The 23,172-nt window shown below is 44.6% G+C and overlaps 1 long non-coding RNA gene across 2 annotated transcripts in view; it reads left to right on the top strand.

Moving 5' to 3' along the window:
• LOC113964991 overlaps nucleotides 1-23,136 on the top strand; it is a 44,016-nt gene extending 20,880 nt beyond the window's left edge. For both annotated transcript variants that reach the window (XR_003533398.1, XR_003533397.1), the window contains 2 exons: nucleotides 8,914-8,981; nucleotides 23,038-23,136. This is a non-coding gene — a long non-coding RNA (uncharacterized LOC113964991). The remainder of the gene's footprint in view (nucleotides 1-8,913; nucleotides 8,982-23,037) is intronic.
• Nucleotides 23,137-23,172: the final 36 nt, after the last annotated feature.

Genomic DNA, 23,172 nt, shown 5'->3' with positions numbered 1-23,172 from the left:
GGCCATGCTGGAGTGAAGCGTCAATTCACCACTTACCAGCACAGTTAAGCTGTGATGCCATGTGAACTGGGAGGATTCTGTTTGCTGTCACACCGATATTTGTTAGATAGGAAAAAGAAAAAAAAATAAGATACCAAAACTGGACCATCAGACTTCCTTGTGTGGCTTTGCTTTTCTTATTTTTTCTTTTAATCCTCAGAACAAAACAATTTTTTTCTTGGAGTCCAACTCCAAAGTTTATTAGGTTTCTGTGAGCACTGCAACGGTGCTTGTCACAGGTGACCAATACAAATGGCATGGCAGTTCTAGAGACCATATTAAGCATGGCAGAAGGATGCTTCATGTCAGGAATTCTGTCTTCCTTTCCCAGAATGTCAAAATGCTGCCTAGCCTTTCATTTTGCCAGGATTTTGCCCATTCTGGTGTTGTCATCAGATTTTATTCTGTTGTTTGCAACATGAAGCAAAGACAGGAGCTGAGTTCTCTCACCATGTCACCCCTTGCTCAGTTCTAAATAAAGGCATATCAGCATGGCATAGCACAGCTTAAAACCTCTAAAGAAGCCATAAAGCCCAGCAGTCCCCATGAAATTTTAGCCCCTCTCCTGCCCAGAATAAAGTGGTGCTTGATTGACTCTCCTTGCCAGTGGACAAGAAGACACGTTTTGATATATATTATTGAGTGTGTTGGGAGGGATTAACCACAGCCCCTCACCTTGAAATGGCTTCAACTTGATTTCTAATGGAAATGACAGCTGTATACATATATCTCAGTCTTTGCTTTTCTGCATATCTGCCCTTCTCCCAGTAACTTCTGAATTCGCTGACCAATATCAGCAATCTGTAACAGAGGAGTATCAGTCTTTAAGATAATTAAGTTGCTAGATATTCATTAAAGTTGGCCATGAACTACAGGAGAAAGAACCTATTGTCATTTAAAATAACAATGTGGCTCAACACTAACTTGTCCCAGAGAATCTGTACTGGCAAGGATATTATGCAAACCCTTTTTTTTCTTTCCTACACACATGGTTTAGCAGAGCAGGATCCAGCCCTAAGAACTGCAATTTCTTTCTAGATTTTTTCTAAGGTGGGGATCCCAGATATGTTATTGCATAGATAATTAACCATCAAACAGTAATGAATTCCATCAAATATGGTGCAAGGCTTCATGGACAATGTGCTGTAACATCCTGCCAAATTAAGCAGTTAATTCAAAACTGTAATGGTATCACTAGCATTGTTACCCAAAACACTAGAAATAATCTAGTGGGATTAGAAAAATTCACTTTAATATGGGGAATGAGGTAGCATCCAAAGGGTTTTCATTAGGTCTTTGCATTGAGTTTAGCATACATGTTGTTGTTCACGTTTTGTACTCTAACCTCATGCATTTTGTGTGCACTGGTGTGGCGGCAGCAGCAGCAGCTCTGTCTCATGGAGTTTGCAGGGAGGCATCACCTCACTTTGCAGCCCTGGCCCACAAATATGAGAGAGCAGAGTCTTGAAGCACAGATTGAGCAAGTAGGTGACATCGCTTCATCAGGAGCCCAAATCCCCTTCTGCTGTGACACAGAAAATGGGTGGGAGTGACAGGCGTTCCCTGCTCACCCCCCAGCCCAGAGCTACCACTTAAAACAGATGTCTGTGTAAAAAAGGCCTCACACCTGCCAAACCACCAGCCTCAAGCTTCCTTCCTTGTTTTTTCAGTCCTCAGAATAATAACAGCATTTGTGCAATATGTACTGTGGCCTGTGGTTTTCTCTTTTCCCTGTAGACATGCTGTCAAATCTCCCCAGAGCAAAAACTCAGACAGCAAAGCCTTACAAGATGGGAGAAAAGAGGTGAACAGTGAAGCAATATGCACTTTGCTCAGCTGAGTTCACTTTTTAACACCAAAAAAAGGAGGAACAGCATGAGCCAGTGTTGCAGATCTTGCCAGAGAGGCATTTGAATCTGATAAATAGTACGAACAACTCATTTGCACGTATTTTGCAGAGCACTAAACTAGAAAAAAAAAATCCATTAACAGAGAAGTCATCTTGAATCGGAAACTTTCAAGATTTCATTTTAAACTATGGTGAGAATTTAGTGTTTTATTGCTACTTTGCTTTTGGTTCCTGCTTTTGATAGCATTGAGAAATGAGGTGCCTTAGGAAGCCACATGGTGTGTAACAGGCAGGATCAGGCTGTATACAAAGGAAGGAAGATGATGTGGCAGGACATTGTTAAGGAAAGATCCTGTTTGTACAGGGAGCTGGAGAATAGTAAACCAGAACAGGACAGAGATGCAGAAAGAGTAGAATTGAAAGGAAATCAACCCAAAATGCTCGTGAATCCTGTTTGTGTGCAGGAGCTCGCTAGAGCCACCGAAACAATTTAAAAATCTGGTTTATTTGTCTTTTCTCAGATTTCTTATCCTGTAGTGGAGGAGAGAGAAGAGGGCAGACAAGCTCAGTTGAGTTCCCCTACCACTTTTTCCTCCCACAGCAGTCCTGCAGCAGTGACTCCAGCAGCAGTCAGGTTTGCATCAAAACTGCCAAAGCCGACCAAAAGTTTCTTAACAGTAATTCCTAGCTGTGTTTTATCCCACGGACAGTTGTTTTCAAGAACAACTTCTGAAAAGGTCCTGTCTATCTTTGTGATTTTTTGAGATATATTAAAAAAAAATCTTTTAGTTTATTTTTGTGAAACAGTTAACTGATTCAATGATCTTCAATTCCTGATAAGCATTTGCCTGTTCTATGACTTCCCTGCAATATATGCCTATTTCAGGTCACATACTCTTTTGTTAGCCTTTTTAAAACACGACCACTTAAGGTCATTACACTCTCTAAATAAGTCTCTAACACGATTTTCGGTAAACCCATCTTTGCAAAGTCATATCAAACATCTTGATAACAGGGTATCTTGTCCCTGCAACAGGAGGATTAGCCTGTGAGTAATCTGGGTGGTGCTGCAGCAAGTGGTTTTTTTTTCTGAATTGATTCAAGCAGTTTATAGTCAAATTTAGAGACCAATACGTGCAAAGCAGCAAAATCCCGCATCTAAAACAAAGCACTTGAAGTTCCTCTTTGCTTGTATATAACGTTCTTGCGTTGGTGTGAACAACTTTGATCTTTGATACAGTAACCAGCTTCCTGCAGTAGGCGGAGAGACATTCTTAACTGTGTCTGCAAGCTGTGTCAAGAGTTCATCATAAAGTTGCTGACTCCTAAAATTCAGGCAAGCAGTGCCACAGCACATACTATAAATGACTTTTTGCTCCTGTCCCGCTGGCTATAAACAAGCTCGATGCAAATTTAGGCAAGGAAAGCACTATGCTAAGGTATTTATTGATTTCTCTGTTGTTGATCTGGTGCTTTGGGTGGACTCCCACTGAAGCCCTCTATAAAAAAGGCGATGCATGAAAATGCCTCTCCCATGAAATTTGGAATAATTTTAATTGTAACAAGCCAGAGATATTCTAGCACATATCAGAGCTGTCCTGGACCCGAGCAAAGAATAACATGATTCTTATCCCAAGGCATGCAAATACAGTCAGCTAGTGCTGAGTGGGGAGTGAATCATGGATTCAATGAGCTTCAGTTCTTGATAAAATGACTGGGAGAGAAGTAAACGGTCAGAGATATTCTTCTAGGCATTGAGACAAGCCTGTTTGCTCAGGTAATTTCCATGGGGAATTTACCTGTTTTGAGCTTTGCTATGGGTGATGAATGATATCACTGGATAATTTTGGTCATTCCATTGGCAGGTGCAATATGGGAGAGCAAAGGGAAAGCAAAGGGGGTTAAAATCCCTCACTAGTTTTAGGTACCTCATCTCCTGCTCCTTGTGATGTGTCTGCTGCCACTCACTTTCTGTGCTGATGGGGTGGGGTGAGGAGCTACTGGAGACAACCAAAGCTCTTGTGTGGAGCTGCAGTAAGGTGGAACAGTGCCATGGGCTCCACCAGCTCTCTGCCAGGCACAGTGACGTGCTGCATGGCTTGGAGGTCCCCAGACATAGTTAGGTGCCATATGGCCAGTACATTTCAGGACTATGAGGCTTGTGGGCAGGTATGGGCTCTAGGCAGCAAGTCCCGACTTCTCATGGGGTCTACCTATGAAATGAGAGTAGACCTCTCCTAGAGGTTTCTTCCCATGCTGGGGACACATGAGATGTATGCCACCCCAGCACGCACACAGTCCTTTTCAGCACTTGCAGTAAATGACTCAACTCTCTTTGAGGCAGCAGCGGTGCTGCAAATTTTAAATTAAAAAAATGCCCCTGCATGCTTCCCAGTCCCTAAGTGCTGATGTGTGAGTATGCTGGGTGGCATTCCAGGAAGGATGTGAGCTCTGGACATGGACTTCAGGTAGCCATTGGCACCAAGGTATGTATCCTCAGGATGTGGTTATGGGCACCTGACAGGACACCAGGAAAAGCCTGCCCAGGTCTGCCTCTGCTGCTTCAGTGTTGACTAGGTACATTATTGTCATTGTGGTAAGGAATGTCCTCTCTTTTCACCATTTTGGTAAACTGGTGCAGCCACTCTGGGTTTGTATGATGCATGTCTGAAAAGGAAACAGGAAGGAGCTGCAAATGGAAATTTCAAGCTGTCGGCAACAGAGAAAACCCCAACCAACGTCCCATAGTATGGGTGGAAAACGCAGACTATGCACTTCGGCTTCAAGTGACAAAAGACACTGAATTTGAGATAGTCTTCTGAAATCAGCAAGTACTGGAGTTAGAGTGAAAGAAGTGACTTTGTCTTGGCTGTATCTGCTCCAGGAGAGGGCCTGGGTTCGAAAATTCCCTGACACACCTCTGCCCTTTGCCTCTGAGTGCTCCCTGAGATGCTGTTCCTTAGGCTGGCCACCCTTTTTTGTTTGGGGGTGGCTGTGGGAGAGGAGCTTACCATATATAAAAGCTCTGCTGTGCCACTTGCTGATGGGGGACAGAACACGCCCTGGTCTGTTTTGTTCACAAGATAAATCACAGTGTCACATTTGTCTTTAGTGTCACAGAGACGTACCAGAGAAAGTTTTAGCCTGTAACTGTATAATGCATGTCCAGCTGCCACGAAAATGCATGTGAATAGAGCAGGGGAAAAGATCTATGATCTGAAAGCCTAATACTTGTATTGTCAAATATTTCTGTATGTACACCATCACCCCAATCCAGAACGGGTCTCCATGAGCAGATAGTTCATGGAGGAGTATTGTTATAGAGTTTATGCTGATCTCTGCTTAATTAGTTTCTCACTCAAGGACTGATGAGTGTTTGATCTTATCACAGGAAAGAGTCACTCCCACCAGCTATATAATTTAACAAATCCACAAACCAAACAAGTTGCCATCCTGCAAAACCCTCATACCTATGGGATTCTTATTCTCCACAAGGTGTGGTTTTCAGGTGGACACTTTTGGATTTTTTTGATTACTTTGCTAGGCTGAAGGAGACGTGTATCTGTACAATGATATAAACCCACCCGAGAATAAAAAAATTAGCACTGAAAGTGTGCAAGTTTTGCAGACTTGCAGTGTCCCACAGAAGTGGTTGTTGTGCTGGTCTGCATTAATGCAGGTAAAGGCTTCTTTCTGTGCCTGTGTGAGGACAAGTGAAAACGTGATTGTCCCATAGCATTGATGGTTTGTAAATATGATTTTCTGGAGCTGTGTACTCCAACACTAGACTTGGTGGAATGGAGAGAGGATAATTTTCCTTGAAAAGACTGGATAGCTGAATAGGTGTTCTTTTAAACAGAATGAAAGCAAGAGCAAGGGGTGCTGATCATCAGAGTGCTTTGCAGTTGGCTAAAAGAGCACAAGCATTTTCAGTCCATGAGGAGAGGAAAGGAGAGAGAGGGCAAGTCCAGAATATGTGAAGGTAGGAGCTTCATACGGCCTTGCTGCCAGGCTTGTTTTCTGTGGTAGTGGCCCAGAGAACTGATAAAACTCAACCGGGACAGTAAAGGCTGTAATCCCAATTCATCATTTATAGTCTCCTTGTAGACATGTCTTCCCCAGCCTTCTCAGATACAGCGAGCTGCTGCATTTCACAATCATGGGAAGGGCTTCCCAGCTGCATGCCCTGAATGTTTTGAAGTGACACATGGTGCATTATATTAACTTGGTTCAGACAATCGGCTTTAAACATCTGAATCTGATTTCTTGATGCTAATTCCTCTTGCTCAATCTTTATTTCAGCTGTGTGGAATTCTCAGACCTTTCTGACCCTGACTTATCGTTTCCTGATGTTTTATTGCTAAGTCATTGAGGTTTCAGGGAGGCTGATGTTTCTGAAACGTGCACACCTTTGATTGTACGCATGGCTAGCATGTCAGACCAAACTTATCATATGCTCTATGTATATCATTGTCTCCACTGCTGTGTCCTCTGCAATTCCACCATTCGGGGCACTTATCTGCATGCCCCATTAGTGCAGTCCTCCTTAAAATGTGGTTATTATTTAAAGCTTTTCAAAAGCTCGGCCTCTGCACAGTACAAAACTTGATCTGAGCCTATGTCCGCTCTTGTCGCTCATGTACAGGTTCCATCTGTTCCCCTTTTCCTCTCCCGTTGCTGCTTGCCACATCCAGACCACATGCTGCTTATACATTGTACAATAGACATTTCTGCACACACACTTTTGAAAATGTGGCTCTCAGTGCTTTATTGTTCACATGTGTCTTGTTGCTTCAGGCAAGTTTTATCAGTAATGATTTTGTTGTTTACTGACACATAGAATAAAAGAGGGTACTGTTAAAATGTGACTGGAGGAGAGGAAAAGGACCTTTGATACACCAATTACACAAGTTCTGCCAGCTTTCTGATCATTATCCCTTGCCACCACTTCCCCAAATTCTGTAGTTGCCGAAGGATAAAGTAAGATCCTAACATCACTTACAGCAATATAAGGGCTGCTCCACTCTGCATGAGGCTGCTCCATGTTGGTAGCGAATCACCAGCACCTCCTGCGCTCCTGTGTCTGGTGAGGAGAGGGGTTGGGACCTTTTAGCACTCCCTTCCAGCAAGGCAGCCCTAGCTTCTGCTTTAGATCTCCTTTACAGGTCCCCAGTGTCACCTGTGCAAAATGGTTGTATTCTTCCATTTGAGGGGAAAAGAATTCCCTACAGAAACTAGTTCTGGAAGCGGAGTCAGTGCTAGGAAGGTCTAGGAAGACACTTCTCTTGCAGGAGCTGAGCTGAGCTCTAGCAGGTAACCCAGTGGACAGACTGGAGCAAACTCAAAGGTATGCAATGACATGGGAATTCACGCATGCAGATTCCCTGAGAGCCATCTCAGGTCTTTCCCGTCACACCTTGCTCCATAGCTGTGGTGAGACTGGAGTATCTGCAAACAGATCACACCGGGTGCAACTCCCAGTAATGTTTGAGTGTCTGCAGCAGGGATGGCATAGAGCCCAATACACTGGATTATTGCCACCCAGGGATTTCCCACACCAGGAAAATCCCTAGTTGCCCAAAACCTCTGGTTTCCCACCTGGAGAAGCCCAAGACCTGCCTATGGTGATGATAATTTCTGTTACTGGGGAAACATACAAATGATAGGAATAGACACAGTTTCTATCAGAGACTTGTTCTGATGAAAGCTTTCTGTGCTAAGGACGGTGTCTGCTTCTGACTCAGAGACAGTCTGCTGCTCCCTTCCCAAGTGGAGGGGCAAGCAGCCACACAGCTCCACTTGCATCCTGCACGTGCAACCAGACACTGCATGCTTGGCACTCGGTTTCCTGGGCATGGCAGAGGGCACACCCTCAAGTGCTGGAGAGCTGATGGCGACACTCTCAGGTGGGAGCACTGCTGAAAAGAAGGCATGAGAACAGGAATATAAAGACCCTTCCATTTCTGTCCATGGACTGCAGCGATAGCTCATAGGGTGCCTTATGACTCCCACACCACTCTGTGACTCCCATTCTACCCAGTCCCCTCTGCAGGTCATCAAAAGTGGCGAGGTCTCTTCCCTCTGCCAAGAGGTGGGGAGGAGCCAGCTTTTGTTTGCACCAAAATACTCATAATTTTCACATAAATTCGCTGAATATTTTGTGTACCACCCTGTACCAAAGTTGAGGCCATTCACTGGCCAGAGGAGAAGCATGAAGGATACAAAAGAAGAGAATGGAGCAGAGCTCATGGCAAGCTCTTGTAGATTAGAAAGGAGGCAGGTAGGAACAGAGATTAAGCAAGTGCCTTAAAGAGTTATTCAGGAGAAATAAGAGCTTTAAGAGATATTTGACTATCGGAAAGAGATCAGTATCCGTGGTTTCCACTGGTGTTTGGAGTGCTAAAAGCAGAAGTGGTTGCTGAAGTCTGAACAGGAATGTTAGGCTGAGCTCTCAGCTTCCTCCCAAATTGTATGATTTACTGTCTCACTTGAAGAAGAGGTCTTATTTTGTAGAATTTCAGGCTTTTTTGAAACAAATTGCTTTGTGAGCAGTGGAACTAATGGCTCTTGGTTTCCTGTGGGCCTGTGACCATTGCTTCATAGTCACCTCTCTTCTCTCCTCTCCTCCTAAAATAAAATTACTGCAACAAGCCCAACTCTTGCCTTGCAGTATGCTCTAAGACCCTTTACTGGGCTGCAGGCAAGTACGTATATGCTGTCTGACCAGCTAATGCATACGTGGCCAGCCAGCATGCACATACTCACTAGCCAGGTGACTGCTGGCTGCAATTCTTTAACTGAGGTCTCTATCCCTCACCCAGCCATCAGTTTGCACAAAATTTAGGAAGGAAATCAATAGCTTTTGAAACTTTTACCTTTCCCATGTGAAATCAGTAAAAATTTTTGATGGAGCTGGACAGACAGATTGAATCTGAACTAAAAAGCTTTTGTTGTATCAGCTTTGGATGTACATGTAGGACATTAGTCCAGATTCTGGAATTCATTTCTCTCTCTCTCCTTTTCAGCTATTTTTAACCTGGATGTGTTCTGTGATTTGTTTCCCACACAGCATGGAAACTGGCACAGCTGAGGGGTGAGTGAGTGATGGGAGAGGGGAAGGGGGAATCAAGGGGTGCTTATGTTGGCGCTGCTGCTGAAAGAAGTGCAGCATCAAACTATAGCCTTTCAGATCTGTATAATGTGGAGTTCCACACCACCCCATGGAAAAATTGTGACTATAAATATATTCACATCTTAAAGTGATCAGATATAAGGCAAAAAGAGCTAGAAAAATCGAGGCATATTGTAAAAACACTCAGCAGAAACAGTGGCTAGTTTTGAAATGTAATATTTTCTGTCATAGTTCAACTTCTCAGTACTGCCCATATTCCTGTGTGAATATCTCTAGACATCTCTCTGTACAGGATCTCATAAGAGAAATCCTGTTTGTAGCAGCTCAGTCTCTGTATAGAGTGCATATCAACTCAGAAACCCTTTATCTTAGTTACTGTACATACAAACCTTGAGCTCCGAAGAACAGAGGTTTTATCTGGAAAATACATAGGAAAAAGCTTCTTGAGCAGTAATTTACAAAATGAGACCTCTAATTGTGAAGCATTTCTTCAGTCAACTATAGATGATTATAATGTGTGAGATCTGCTTTTTCACCCTGTGTTCTGTTTAACACTGTTTGTTAGACATGAAAGGAAAAGAGGATTAAAAGGGAGAGATGGTATTATAAACAATCCTTCAGGGGAGGTGGGAAAACAACAGTAACTCCCTCAGAAAGAACACAGGGATGCCCTTAGGAAAAGGTTTTCAAAGTGTCCTGCATTTGAAAGTTAATGAGTAAATTAATCTCAAATATTACTTTAAAGACTGACAGTGCCATCTTTAAGATCTCAAGCAGGCACCACAACTGAGAAGAGACAAAGGGAATTTTTAATGGGCAATAAATGGACTAATATTTTTGGATGCAAAGCTACAGGCATGTTAGTTCTGATGGGATGTGGGTTTGTTCTGTACTTCCTGGCACTGTGACTTTATTGGGTTTTCTTGCTTTACACTGTCTTTTGATGAGGCACCGCTTTTTCCTTTAAAAAGTCAAAAAATGTGGTCTTAGTCAGTAATCCTCCTTTGAGTTACAGTAAGTCCATTGAGTATAGAGTTTGATGATGTAGGGATTGCGTAGGCATGTGCCAGACCATCTCACAGCTATTCTGTGATGCCTCACTTCACACCTAGCTCAGGTGGCTTGGTCATTTCTACCCCTGCAGTGTTGCAATACCACCTTGTGTAGGTGCCTCCCATGCAGGTGAGAGGCTGGCAGGCAGGCAGCAACACCCCTTTCCACCAGAAGATAACAGCACAGGCACTCCTAACCCTGCTGCAGGCATGCCCCTGTCGTCTCCGGTGGATCCCAGCCAACGTCCCAGACTTGACAACTTTCTTCGGAGCAGTCTCAAAGTGTCCCATACTGCTGCACTTAAAATGACCAACCTTGGTTACCATGTTCCTGGATGTCAGGCATTTTGGAGGAAAGCTGGTCTTATCTAGAGCTTTTGTACAGCTCCTGTCACGGCCTCCTGACTCTTGGGGTCCTCTGCACATAGCTGTCATGAGCCTTCAGTAACTACAGTGGCTTCCACAAGCGTGACTGTACCTTTGTGGCCACAGAAGGAGCCATAGCAGGAATTCCCAAAGGCAGGTCTTCCTTTCCTTCACCCAGAGCTAACTGCCTGAGTCATTCAAAACCCTACTGATGTCCTCCAAACCCTTTACCCACCCAGGGCTCCCAAAAACCAAACACCTGTTCCCAGCTGACTCTTACTTTTCCTTATACCTCAGAAATGCATGAGCCACTTCACAAACCTCCTTCCCATCCTCCCTTTCTCCACAAACTCCTCTGCCATTAGCACAACATTGAGACAGACCTGCTTACACCAGCATAAGTTGACAGCCAAAAAAAAAGAAGAGAGAATCGGCTCCCTAAGTTTAGAGACAAGGACATGAGGAAGCACATGCCCAGCCTTGAGAGAGTGCGTCAATAGCACTTCCACCCTGTAATCACAGCTGCTTTTTGGCTCACTAATCCTATTCCTAAGGATCAGCCACCACTTTCCAGTACTTTCTCAGTGGATAAAAAACACTTAGTTTAACTTTTCTGCTCAGCTGTTATGTACTACCTCTTCCAGAGCAACTAACATCCCAGTCTGCTCACACTTTCATGCCAGACCCTGCCTCTCAGAGCTATGGGTTGTACTGCTCCTTAAAAACCTCCCATCCTTCTTTCAGTGCTCAGCCTCTCTCCGTGAGACATTCTGACCTAGTGCACCATCTGCCCTCTCTGCAGGAGAGGTGCCTGTGGCCTGCACAGATCATATGACTTGTGTCCTTGCAAGCTTGAATACTTCAATACTTGGACAGAGGGACAAGCTTGGCTCCTCTGTGTCCTCTGCCTCCCTTCTCAGGACATTTTTCAATACGTTCCCAGTCTCCCCCTCTCATTAGCTTCTGGTTTAGTCTTGGTGGAGCTTATCCCTACCTAAATGACAGGCTGCCAAACAGGCACATAGCCTTTCATTTGCTAGGAGAATGAATGAAGCCAGTTCTCCTGCCCCATCAGTGACGACACCATGTGGGATCAGCTCTGCTGTGACTTCTCTTTACCCTTTGGAAATTATCACCAGCAAAAATGCTAGCTTTATACTATCCAAAAGCAAGAACTGTGCTTAGTCCATTTTTCATACACAGGTATACACCTACCTACGTACATATGCAGACATATATATGTTGGCTCTACTGAGTCCCGTCCTGCTTCTGGCATCATTCTGAGCAACTGGAGCATGAAAATAGAGAAGCAAGAGAATGTTGAGCTGCTCTACATGTTTATGAGAGAGAGAGACTGCTTGCACCAGTGGCCGTGTTCTGGGCAGCCTCAGCCTTGGGCGCTCAGAGGACACAGCTAACTGGCACAAGGCTCTAGCCAAGCTTGTTGTGACCCTCTGGAAAAACTCAATAATTCAGCTTTCATCTGGCTGATAAAGTTGGTATTGTGAAGAAACCAGAAATACTAGTCCTGCTCAAGAGCTGTGCTGTGCCCCAGGCAAGAATACGAACACAACCTTCTCCATCCAAATTACAGTGAAACAATCAGGTATTCTCAGTGCAGCCCCAGGTGGCAAAGCCCTTCTCGCTGGGGGTGCATGCAGTGTGTGGCTCCAAGGGCAATAATGTGAGACTGGGGACAGGTGGAGCAAAGGAACACAAACCTGTCCTATAAAGGATTTTCTCATGGTGCAGAACCAAAGAGGAGTGTCAGCACCATACCTTCCTTAGGTGAAAGTCAGGTCATCTTGATGCCTCGTTGGATTTGACTCACCAAGAACAGCATCGCATTCAGCACAAGGTGAAGCACAGAGGAATTGCATGGCCAGGTGTATGCAGAGAAGGAGATGGAAAAGGTGGGTGATCCAATACTGTTATGACGAGCATTGAAGAAAGAGGCTAGAAAAAAACTCAAAATTCTCCTTACCATGCATGAGATCACATATAGAGCAAGGTTAAGTCTGGGACTTTTTAGTGGGAGGAGGAAGCCTCCCAAGCTAAAAACTGTTCCCATTTCCAGTTCTCATCCACTGCCCAAAGACTCATGGCAAGCATCAATATCAAGTGTGAAACACCATCCCTAGTAGATATCAATGTAGCAATCCTTAAATTCTAGAAAATGTTAAATTCCATCATAGCCCAGGGGATGTCCAGTTTCCCAGCTTGTTTCCTGCTCCTTCTGTGCCTTGACTTATGCTACAGATGGATTTATTCTTCAGAAAAAGACACTTGGACTGAACCAAACAGTCCTGTTATCATTCCTGAAAAACCACACTCTGACATCCCTTTCCTCCAGTCCCCTCACTGCGAGTGTGGTGCCAGGCATAGGTCATCTCTCCAAGTGCAGGTGTCAAACTCAGACAAAAAGAAAAAAAGCTCAGGGACTCCATTAAGTGTACGAACAGGATCTCCACTGACTGTAAAAGGCAAGCTATGTTCCAGGACTCCCTAAGACCTCCCAGAAACCCTGTGGATGCACAGTTGGACACCCAAAGCCAGATTTATAACGTGCTCCAGAAAAGTAACAGGTTTTGTGAGTGTCTCACGTCCTGCTATAGCAGGGACTGTTTGGCACGTATTTGAGAGTGAACACATCTAGACCCCTAACTCTATTCCTGTCCAAAACTGGTGTGTATTTTAACTTGGACAGTGCCCAATCTGCAGAGTTAATGTTTTCCACATAAAAATGCCTGATTGGTAAACTTCCAAGAAGTTCTATTTTTGATTCAATGAAGAATGGCAGCTTTCCATGGAACTTACTTTCCTTCTTTCCTCCTTTCTTTCCCCACACCCAAAATAAGATTCCTAAAAAATCCATAAATTTTCATTTAGAAATTCCCCATGGATGTCAGAGTTCAATTGTCCTGTTCTGCAGGAGGTGGGATAGTTTCTTTAGAAGTCCTTTTGTACCTTGAAAAAATACTGGGGTTGGAGGCAGGGGGGGTGTCCCATCTTTACCTTTTCGTTGAACTGTTTTTCCCTCCTCTTGAAAAGAGCGCAGAAGAGGCTCTGCTGTAGACTTCTGTAAACTCTCACATTTTTTAACACTGTGCTGCTGTTCCTGAGGCCGTATGGTCACTCATGACCATGAAAGATGAGGGGCAGAATCACAGCTGTGGAGAAGCCACTGGGGTTCACCTCTCCATGATCAGAATACAAATCTGCTGATGTATGATTGCCTCCGAGTGGGAGATACACATAGATCTTAGAGAAAACCTCTTGTTCTCCTTCATCCAGGTTTACCTACCTCTGCATACTTTTCCCACAGCCTGTGGGCCATGTCCTAAATACCTGAAATTTACAGGAGTATGCCATCTTCTTATCAGCTCCCACATTGTGATACATTTCTGTACTTATTTTGTCCCATTCTATGTCTCCAGAGTTCTCAGCAAGCAAGAACTGAGCTCCTTCCAAGTCATAACGATGCTCACTTGTTCACTCCCTCACAACCAGAAATCACTTTGGCCAACAGCCAGGGCGGCAATAAGGGCCAGGCACATAGCTGGGCAGCTTAAAAACACCTCAGCTTTGGGAAATCCTGCTGGGCTGTAAAAGCTGCCACAAACCCAAATCATATCAAGCAAGGCCTGTCAGACAATTCTTTGGCATAATCCCCAAACTGACGGAACTGCTTTTCCATACAGAGTATTTCCAGGTGGGTTATTAGATCCTGTATCCCTTCCATCTTGTATCCTCTCGTGGTTGAAAAAGACATTCCTTAGAACAAGCTATTTTTAAAAGAAAAGCAAATATTCTCCTTTATATTTCTGGCTCCTCTAAACTAGAAGGATACTTTGCAAGACACAAACTGTTCCTACTGAGTAGCACAGGGGTCTTCCCATAGCGCCTGTGCCTGTGCAGGACTTTCAGCTAGGGAGATAATTTTTATTTTCGTAAGGAGATTTATGCTGGTACAACTATCAGTGTGAACAGTTATGCAAGTATGAAGGGTCATACCCTGTTAAATTTAGTTTCCCTTCCTGTATTTTTATAGCAGCATCACTGCAGCCACATTTCAGTCTATGCTGCTTTAATTGTACCAGAAGAGTTAAAAGGAAAGAGCTGAGCCAAGCATGTCCCACAGCTGGTTGCTGGCTGAGCAGTGCGGGTTGCAATGTGAAGAGGCAGGAGCCTGGCTCTAAGCAGCTCTTCCAGCTTCAGGTATGCACACTTGTGCTGTTTTACATGTGCGCACATGAGATTAACCAGTAAAGCTTAGCTTTGCCAAAATAGCTGCATCTACATAAAGACCTCATGGTGTAAGACAAGCTTTGATTGCTTTCTGTCTGGGAGGGCTGTTTTGCTGCACTCCCTGTGATTAATTGGACAGGTAGACCATTTGCTGACCTTCTGTTATTTTGGCCCATTGCAATCATCTATGTCTAACGTGAACAGGATTGTTGAAAATAGACCACAAGTATTGAATGACAGAAGTAGGTAAAGAAAAGAAAGAAAAGATAGGGGTTTCATTTGAAAATTGTAAAAAAGGGGGCAAAAAAGTGTTTTGTTGGGTCTCTGCTACCCCAGAAAACAGAGAGGTGGAGACAGAACAATATGAAAGTCAGAGGTTTCTGTGAGTTAAAACGAACTGTTTCACTTTGAGACACTTTCAGACAAGATGATTTTGACATGTGTCTTTGGAAAAAAATAACCCACTGTGACCAGTAAAATGTGACCAGGCAGTGAGCAATCTGGGTTTGAGGCAGTGCTGCCGGTGCGATCCGTCTCCAGGGAGGCCTGGTTTGCAGCACGCGCCTGCCAGCCAGGATTTCTTCCATACCGCTGCTGGGAAGAGGCAGGTGTTGATGGGAGTGCTGTCAGCTGTGTGATGCCTCGGCAAGCCTGTGCTCCCGGCTGCGGTGAGGTTACGAGGGCTGCACTGCTACACAGGCGCTGTGCACCAGCATGACTCAGGTTCCCGGCAGCACAGCTGCCCTGCACAGCCTTCATCCCCGTGTCCCTCTGCAGGCCGTGAGATTGACATCGCCCACTCTGGATACCGTCATCTTTTTCCAAAGACAGCCCTACCAAGCACTGCTGCCAGCCGCTCATGGCTGTGCTAGGCACTGAGCCAAAGCTCCTGCCCTCAGCCCAATCCAGCTCGGCTCAGTCGATGAGACCTAGTGAGAACACTATCAGAGCTCCTCTGAGCTGCAGAACAACCTGGGGGCTGTGAATCCTGGAAAAAGTGAGTTATTACCAGCCTGGCAGAGCCTGGAGAGCCCTGTGCTCTTGAGGGAGACCCAAACAAGGCAGGAGCTGTTGCAAAGCATTTCTATTTCCTCCCAGTGAATAGTAGAAAGCCCCACCCAAATTTCACTCCTCACTCCCACTTTATGTTAACAAAACAAACAAACTCAAAAAAAAAAAAAAATCAACATTTGCTACTGAGTGTTGCCCTTGCTTCCATGTGACCCAGGCATGTGATTAAGTTGTTGATACTTGTTTTTTTATAGGATCAAATTCAAAGCTGCTGTAGAAGCCTGTGCAACTTGCCAGAGCAATTCTTTACCCTGGCAACTTACACAAGATGAGAAGATTCTCCCTGCTGGAGGGTATACTCCCTATCCAGCCTTCTCCCTGCGTGCGAGGCTCCTCCTCTCTGTCCTTTTGCAAAGGCACCAGCTGTATACATTTTTAGGAAAACAGGCAAAATTCCTCCTAGTTGCACTGCAGATCTTCGTGAGAAGCTCCTATGATGAGGCAGGAGTTTGATCCAGCCTTTCTTCCTCTTGGAAGTGTGGCTTAAATAAAAGAAAAGGATAAGATTCCACCAAAAAAAAAAGGAAAGAAAAGAAAAAAGAAAAAAAAGGAGAAAAGCCCAGCTTGCCAGCCCACCGTGTGCTCAGTGTTTGGTTTCCGCTCACAGCCTGCACAGCCCTGCCTGTGTGGATCTGTTGACTCATGTTGCATGGCTGGATGGGATGGGGCTGTTTGCTTCAGGCCTATTTTTTTTTCCCAGCTCTCCTGAATGACCAAATGTTACCCATGCTGAGGAGCCACTGTGTTGTCATTGGTCCCCTTCCCTCCTTGGCAGGCAGGAGCTCTGGGAATTGAAGGAGGTCGTGCAGAGCCTGTGTAAGGAAAGCATGCCTTAGCATGGAGACACTCTTTTCCTGAGGCAGTAGAAATGACCATGGCCCCACTCGTGGTGTCTCTCTGTGACCAGTGTGCACTGTGTTGGGCCAAATCCCAGCTGCTTCTCAGGTCTCAGTAGTTCCTGTGAATAATAGGGCAGCCTCTGCATCAGTGACTGCCTTTACTACAGGAGAAGGGACAAGCTTTTGAGATACCTTCACAATCCTCTGCCACTAGAGTTGGCTGGGGACCAGGCCAGCTCCTGGTCTCAGGTGAAGTATTTACAAACCTGGAGTCCAGCCACAGATCCATGGTTACACAGAGTCATGAATGGGAACAGTGCCACACTGTTGGCCCTCAGCACCCTGTCGAGGAAGCACGGGGGGTTTGAGGTGCTGTGTCTACCTCAGTAGTAATTCCCAAGTACCACAGAATCACAGAATGGATCAGGTTGGAAGGGACTACAATGGATCATTTGGTCCAACCTCCCTGCTCAAGCAGGGTGATCCTAGAGCACATCGACAGAATTGCATCTGAACACCTCTATGGCTTATTGAGGCAGGAGACAAAAGATACAGGGTCAACACCAAAGAACTCCCCAGTGTGCCCCAAATCTGTGTGTGCTGCCAAGTGATGCAACACACTCTTCTTGGGATTTGCTTTTAATTAAAAATGAGCTTTTTGTTCACAGTAGTAGGTACCAACCTTTCTTATGGGCTTTAACTGCTCCCAGCAGCCTGGGGTGTCCCCTCCACCCTTTCACTAGACCTCACTTGCTGTTGATGCCTGTACCTGCAACCATTACCATGCTATGGAAACGTTATGTGGTTTTTGAAGTAGGGATTGGGTGTAACAGTCACATAAAACAGACATACAGAAAAAGTCTCTCTGCCCATCCAAGGCCACTCTGCAGAAAGCAAATGCTCACCTTGGCCATATGACAGGGATACACAGAGTTGTTGTACTCTCCACCTGACTTTAGCTGGGATATTAAGCTGTGTATTTCTCACTGGAAATAAGCATTCTATTTTCCTGTACGTGGTTTGTTTTGTTTCTGTCAAACATAAAGCCTGGAGGCAACACTGCACACATGCTTTTCCTCTTTCCCAGTGTTTCCCTTCTTCTGTACTTTGCCACTCTATCTTCCCTCTTGTTAGAAAGGTAAATCTTTGAACATAACAGTTTATTATGCCCTCTTTTCATACTATCTGGATTGGAATAAGAAAGTCACAGACTCTAAAACTCATTGCAAACTCCTTGTGTTGCCCCATTTTGGGGAAGGGAGGGGAGAAGGTGGGAAGGGGAGAGGTGATGTTAATGTTTTTCTCTTTGAAAAAAAACACACCATAGATGGTACTTGGAAAAGGCACATTGCTTTTAATGGTATTTCAGACCGTCAGAAACAGCAAATTTTAGGCTTCTTACTTTAGTGCTGAAATAAGAAATCATAGAATGATAATTTTGTTTGGGTTGGAAGAGACCTTCAAAGATCATCTAGTCCCCCCACTCTGCTGTGGGCAGGGACATCTGTCACTGGATCATCCAACCTGACTTTTAACATTTCCAGTGATGGGACATCCATTTTTCTGGGCAAACTGTTCCAGTTTTGGGGTCAGCATACATCACACACCCAAAATACATCTATTTCCAGCTTGTTTAGTTTTTCTGTATTCTGGCCCTTTTGCTCATGACCTCTGTGAGCACCCAGTTGCTTGTCTGGGCTCTAAGGCTCTCTCCTGTGGCACATTACTCTGAAATTCCTTATTCTCTCCCAAGCATCTCAGGCAACTCATGTCTGATTTGCATCAGAGCTCTTGTATCTCTGACGTACATAGAATTCTCTGTGCCCCATTGGTTTCTTTTTGCTGAACAGGGGCCTGTTATTTTTTTTTTTAATTTATTCCCATGGTTGGGGAAGGTTCTCTTTTGCCAGATCACCAAACTGCCAGCATGGAGATGCCAAATATCCGTATGTCCCTAAGCAATTAGTTGGATAAGGTTTGGTGTGTGGTATTCAGGAGTAGTCAGTATCATTTGGTTTTCTCGAATCAGTATAGCTTGTTGTTTCTTGTTGAAAATTACTTTCTGCTCTTAACAACTTCTCTTAAGCACTTCTCAAAACTCTTTTTTGAAGAAAACACATTTCTGATATAGGAATAATAGACCTTCAGTTTTCCAAATTTCAACTTAAATGTCTACTTTTCACATTAAAAAAAAAAAAAAAATTAAAATATTTTGAGAAAGTCTGTCATTTTTCTGAGAAACTTTCTTAAAAAAAAATTTTCAGTTCCTTCCTTTTCTCTCTGACAGTATTCTCTGGCAGGTGGATGATTTTCTGGCTGGGAGGCCTCATACACATCTGTTTTCTTTTTAGCCCGGCGAGGCTTATAGGCCAGGGATTGCCCCTGTACTTGTACAGTTGCTGAAAGCAGAAAGCTGAACTTCTTCACAAAATCCAGTTCAGTCGATTTCATTCTCCCAACTCAACATCTGCTCACAAAAACAGAGGAGTTTTTTTTCCAGTCTCAGATCTCTCTTATTTCCCCATGAAAAGTTACACAGACCTATGGTAGCCAAGGGGGAAGCATCAAAGCTCTCCTCAGTGGTCATCATGGTTAACCTGAAGCTGTGAGCCAGAGCTGCATTTCATGAGCCCAGAGTTTTGCCATGCAGGAGGCTTTGGCTGCAGTGAGGGGTACCACATTAGAGAGGAGCTTCCAGACTCTCAACAGCAAGTCTTGCAATAACTGTTGATCAAATAAAGTTTCTGTTCACAGCACAGAGCCAAAAACTGTTTTTGATTGCAGCCTTGAGGGGTATTTCTTGGCTTGTGGTCAATGTTTTAAGCAATGTGCAGCTCTACAAGTCATTAACAACGTTTGAAATCTCTTCCTTCTTACTATTATCCTCAGAGATATGGAATGAAGACTATCTTCCCCTCATATTTCATTATGATTATTAAGCCATAGGAATGAAGACATGTGCATGAGAGTTGAATATAGCAGGCCTGTTCTAGCTGCGTCAACATTATTTTCAGAAGAAGAGAGTATATTCAGAAATATGGCTAAGTTTTCCTTTTTTCTTCTCCTAACTGTATTTGTGTACAAAAATTTCAAGATTTCACAATACAGCGTTATATATGCACTCTTTTTGAAGCAGTAATAACAAGGTTTCTCACTGCCACATTACCAAGACACTTAAACAAGTCTCTTCATTAATAATCTGTTGCCTATACCTTCAGATTCCAGTGTCTGGTCTCACCACTACTTGCTCTCAACTGCTTTTCCCCCCCTCACTGGATTTAAAGCTACTTTGGATGTCCCATCTGCGCCCCTAGGTCCTACCAGCTCCTATAAAACAGATCCTCAGACCATCTCTGAGAATTAAGGAGAGACCAAGGTCCCACATAGAGGGGAGGTGTAAGCGCTTGCTGATGTGTCCCCACTGCACCCCCGCAGCAGCTGTTTCCAGCTGGTACCACCATTTGCTGCTGTGCAGTGCCAGGCAGAGGTGCTAGTGGGGGTAGGAAGGCGAGGATATCTGCATTAGCACTGGGTTACATGGCAGCAAAAAAGCAAAGCTTGTTCAGCCAGGCTTTGACCAATGTGGCTGTGCTGATCCTAACCCTGGGGGCACCTTGGGCCATGCAGCACCTTCACTTGGCTCAGTGTAGGTATATCTTGAAGTCCTTCATGGCTTTCTAGCTACATGGTTGAGCCCTGTTTTCAAACAGTCATTTATTTGACATGTCCACCCATTTACAATCACATTCAGGCTCCTCCATGCCAAAATTTCATTGGAAGGTAAAAGTTGCTGTTATAAATCATTGCAGACAGTGGGGGGGATTTATTGTCACATCTGAGGTGTACAAGTGTTAGTTCTTTTAGCCCCTTTTTCTGAGAATAGGAAGATTGCAGTGGTGAAGATGTTGCTGTTGCTGGCAGTGGGAACAGACAGGCCAAGCTGCAATGGGTACAGAGCCTGAACTGTCCTCTCCTTCCCAAATCCATTTAAATTTTGGATTGGCAGGTCACTGTGGAGGAACATGGCCACCTGATACACTTGTTCCCTAGATGGAGGGGACTGAAATTTCTCAGGCTTTTAATCTGTCTCATTTTATGAGACACAGCACTACAGCTACCCTTAAATATAAATGAGATGTCTGCATAGCCCATGTGCATTTTCGTGCCGTACAATTTTTCTCCTAAAAGCAAGGTTTCGCCTACTCTGAAGAATGTGCTTTTTTGCTGGACACATCAATTTGCAGATTCTCCCTACTGGCCATGTCCTTTATCCTCTGCTTCCAGGTCGCCGTGGCACTATGTTGGAGTCTGCAGGAGCAGGAACTGTTTCATTACTTGTTCATGTAGCACCTACAAAAATGAGGTTTTAATCTAAACACACATCCCTAGCACATAAATGCAATAAATTGGCATAATGAAAATGGATAAACTGGGAATGCAGCTCATTGTGGAAATAGTACCTAATATGGGAATAATTTCTGACTCTTAAGGGTTCTAGTGTTCCTTTCTGCTTTGCTTTGAGCCCTCAGAAGCATGCTCACTGCAAGATGGTTTGTATTAGGAATGATGATGTTTGCTCAATTAAATTTCAAAAATATCTAAGTGGCAGCCCTATTGGGCCAGAGTCAAGAACTTTTCTTTTTCAGTTTTCTGGTGCTCAGGCAATATTAAAGGTTGGTGACTAGTGAGTTTTCAGTTCATACTTTTAACAACACATTGCTGATGGTAAATATAATTTAATTCTTCAGTCTAGAAGCCTTATCAATACAAATCTGTCTTTATAACCTAGTTATGCTTCACTAGCCAAAGGCAGAGCAGCATTAACTAATAATTCTATAGATATGTGGATGGCTTTTATTAATAGTATAACCAGGCATTTTATCATAGAGATTCTGCTAACTTTGTTAATGTCACTGTTATGGTCCCTAAGAGCAAGTGCTCATAAGCCGAATCATGCTACATTGGACACTGTAGTGGTTTGAACCAGGTTTCCCCCTGAAACTAAGAAAGTGGTAACCCCCAGGGGGTGGTGACCCTTGGGGCTTGACCAATCAGTGCTCCTGCAAAATATAAACATATCTCAGGAGACCGGAAAAAGAAGCAGTAGTACTTTGGAGAAGAAGAGGTGGCCATGTTGTAGAGGCCACGAGGAGAAGGGGCTCTGGCCCCTTGGGGGCCTCTGCCCCCCCCCAGCCCCCGGTTGGGGGGCTGCAGGGACTCAGAACTGGGCTGAGTGCCTGTGGCTAAGAGCTGGGAGAATTTCTCCCGGTAGGCAGCCTTGGGAGACGCTGGGAGCAGACGGAGCAGCAGTAGACACAGCAGCGTCCGAAGAGCAGTGGCAAAGAGCCAACTGATAAGGACCAAAAGGAGCAGCAGAAGCCAGTATGCTGCATGGAAGACACAGAGATGTCTGAAGAGAAGGAAGAAGCAGCAGCAGGAGTAGAACCAAGCTAGCAGCAGGAACAGAGTTTCGGAGGGTAAGAACTGGCTCAAACCAAACCCCCCAAACTCGCTAGAGACCCCTCTGAGAAAGAGGAGGGGGTGGTGGACTGAGAGGAGTCCTAAAGTGCAGTATGCACTGCTGAGAGGAGCTAGGAAGCTCATGGCCTCCTGAGAGATAAGCCAGGACGGCCGAAGGAATGTGTGTGTGTGTGGGGTGATCTTGGCCCCCCCTGCTCCAGCTTCAGAGAAGCTGGCAGCCATCTTTGAGGCAGAGCATGGGAGCTCTGCACAGGGGCTTGATTTCCCCTGAGGATACCAGACCGTCACGGAGACCCCGGTGCTTCGTGATATGACCATGGTGTAGCGGCCGTGTCTGGGGTTACGCAGCCCATGGAAAGACCCCTTGTTTGGAGACGGGGGCCGAGAGAGACTTGGAAACCTCCCTCGTGTGTGCTGGCAGAGAGCCAGCAACTGTTTCTGGTGGAAGAGAAGAAGAGAGCCTGCTGCCTAGAGAGGAAGACCTGCTGCTCACAGACTGGAAGGGGTCTTTTCTTCTTCTTCTCTCCTGGACTTTTATTTGGAGGGAGAAGAGATTTGGCCCATTGTAAATATTATTGTCATGGTAGAGATAGATATAGAGTTAAGATTGTTTGTAATGTATTATAGTATTTATTCACGTGTATAGTCTTTGTAATATATTCCTTCCCCCCATATTGAGTCTCGTGTTTTTGTCTGGAAAACCCATCTCACATGGGGTTGAGATGTGGGAGGGGGGCTAGGAATCAGAATTAGATTTTGGACCTTGCTGAAACCATGACAGTGAGGAACAAGACACACATGCTCCAAAGCAGTTCACTGTAAGAAAAAATTGGATGTATATGAGCAGGATCATGGCACCAGGAGAAGGTAGAACCAAATGTAAAGTATAGCAGTCACTTGGGCTTTTTCCTAAGTAGCCTCATACAGCCCTCAGATTACTATCCATTATTGTTTTTTCAGGTTGACAGCAATGAAGTTGCACCAAGAAGTCCAAGAGCAATCAGGAGAGACTTCAGGACTTCGGGATGGTTGCTTAAGGGGTCGGGAGCACAGATACTGTTCTCCCTTATAATTCCAATTGCAGGGAATGATGAG

The sequence above is a fragment of the Neopelma chrysocephalum genome, unplaced genomic scaffold (genome assembly GCF_003984885.1).
Source record: "Neopelma chrysocephalum unplaced genomic scaffold, ASM398488v2 Primary Assembly neopelma1_43, whole genome shotgun sequence".
NCBI classification, from domain to species: domain Eukaryota; kingdom Metazoa; phylum Chordata; class Aves; order Passeriformes; family Pipridae; genus Neopelma; species Neopelma chrysocephalum.
The sequence above is the reverse complement of the archived record's forward strand: the minus strand, read 5'-3'. Positions and strand labels throughout refer to the sequence as shown.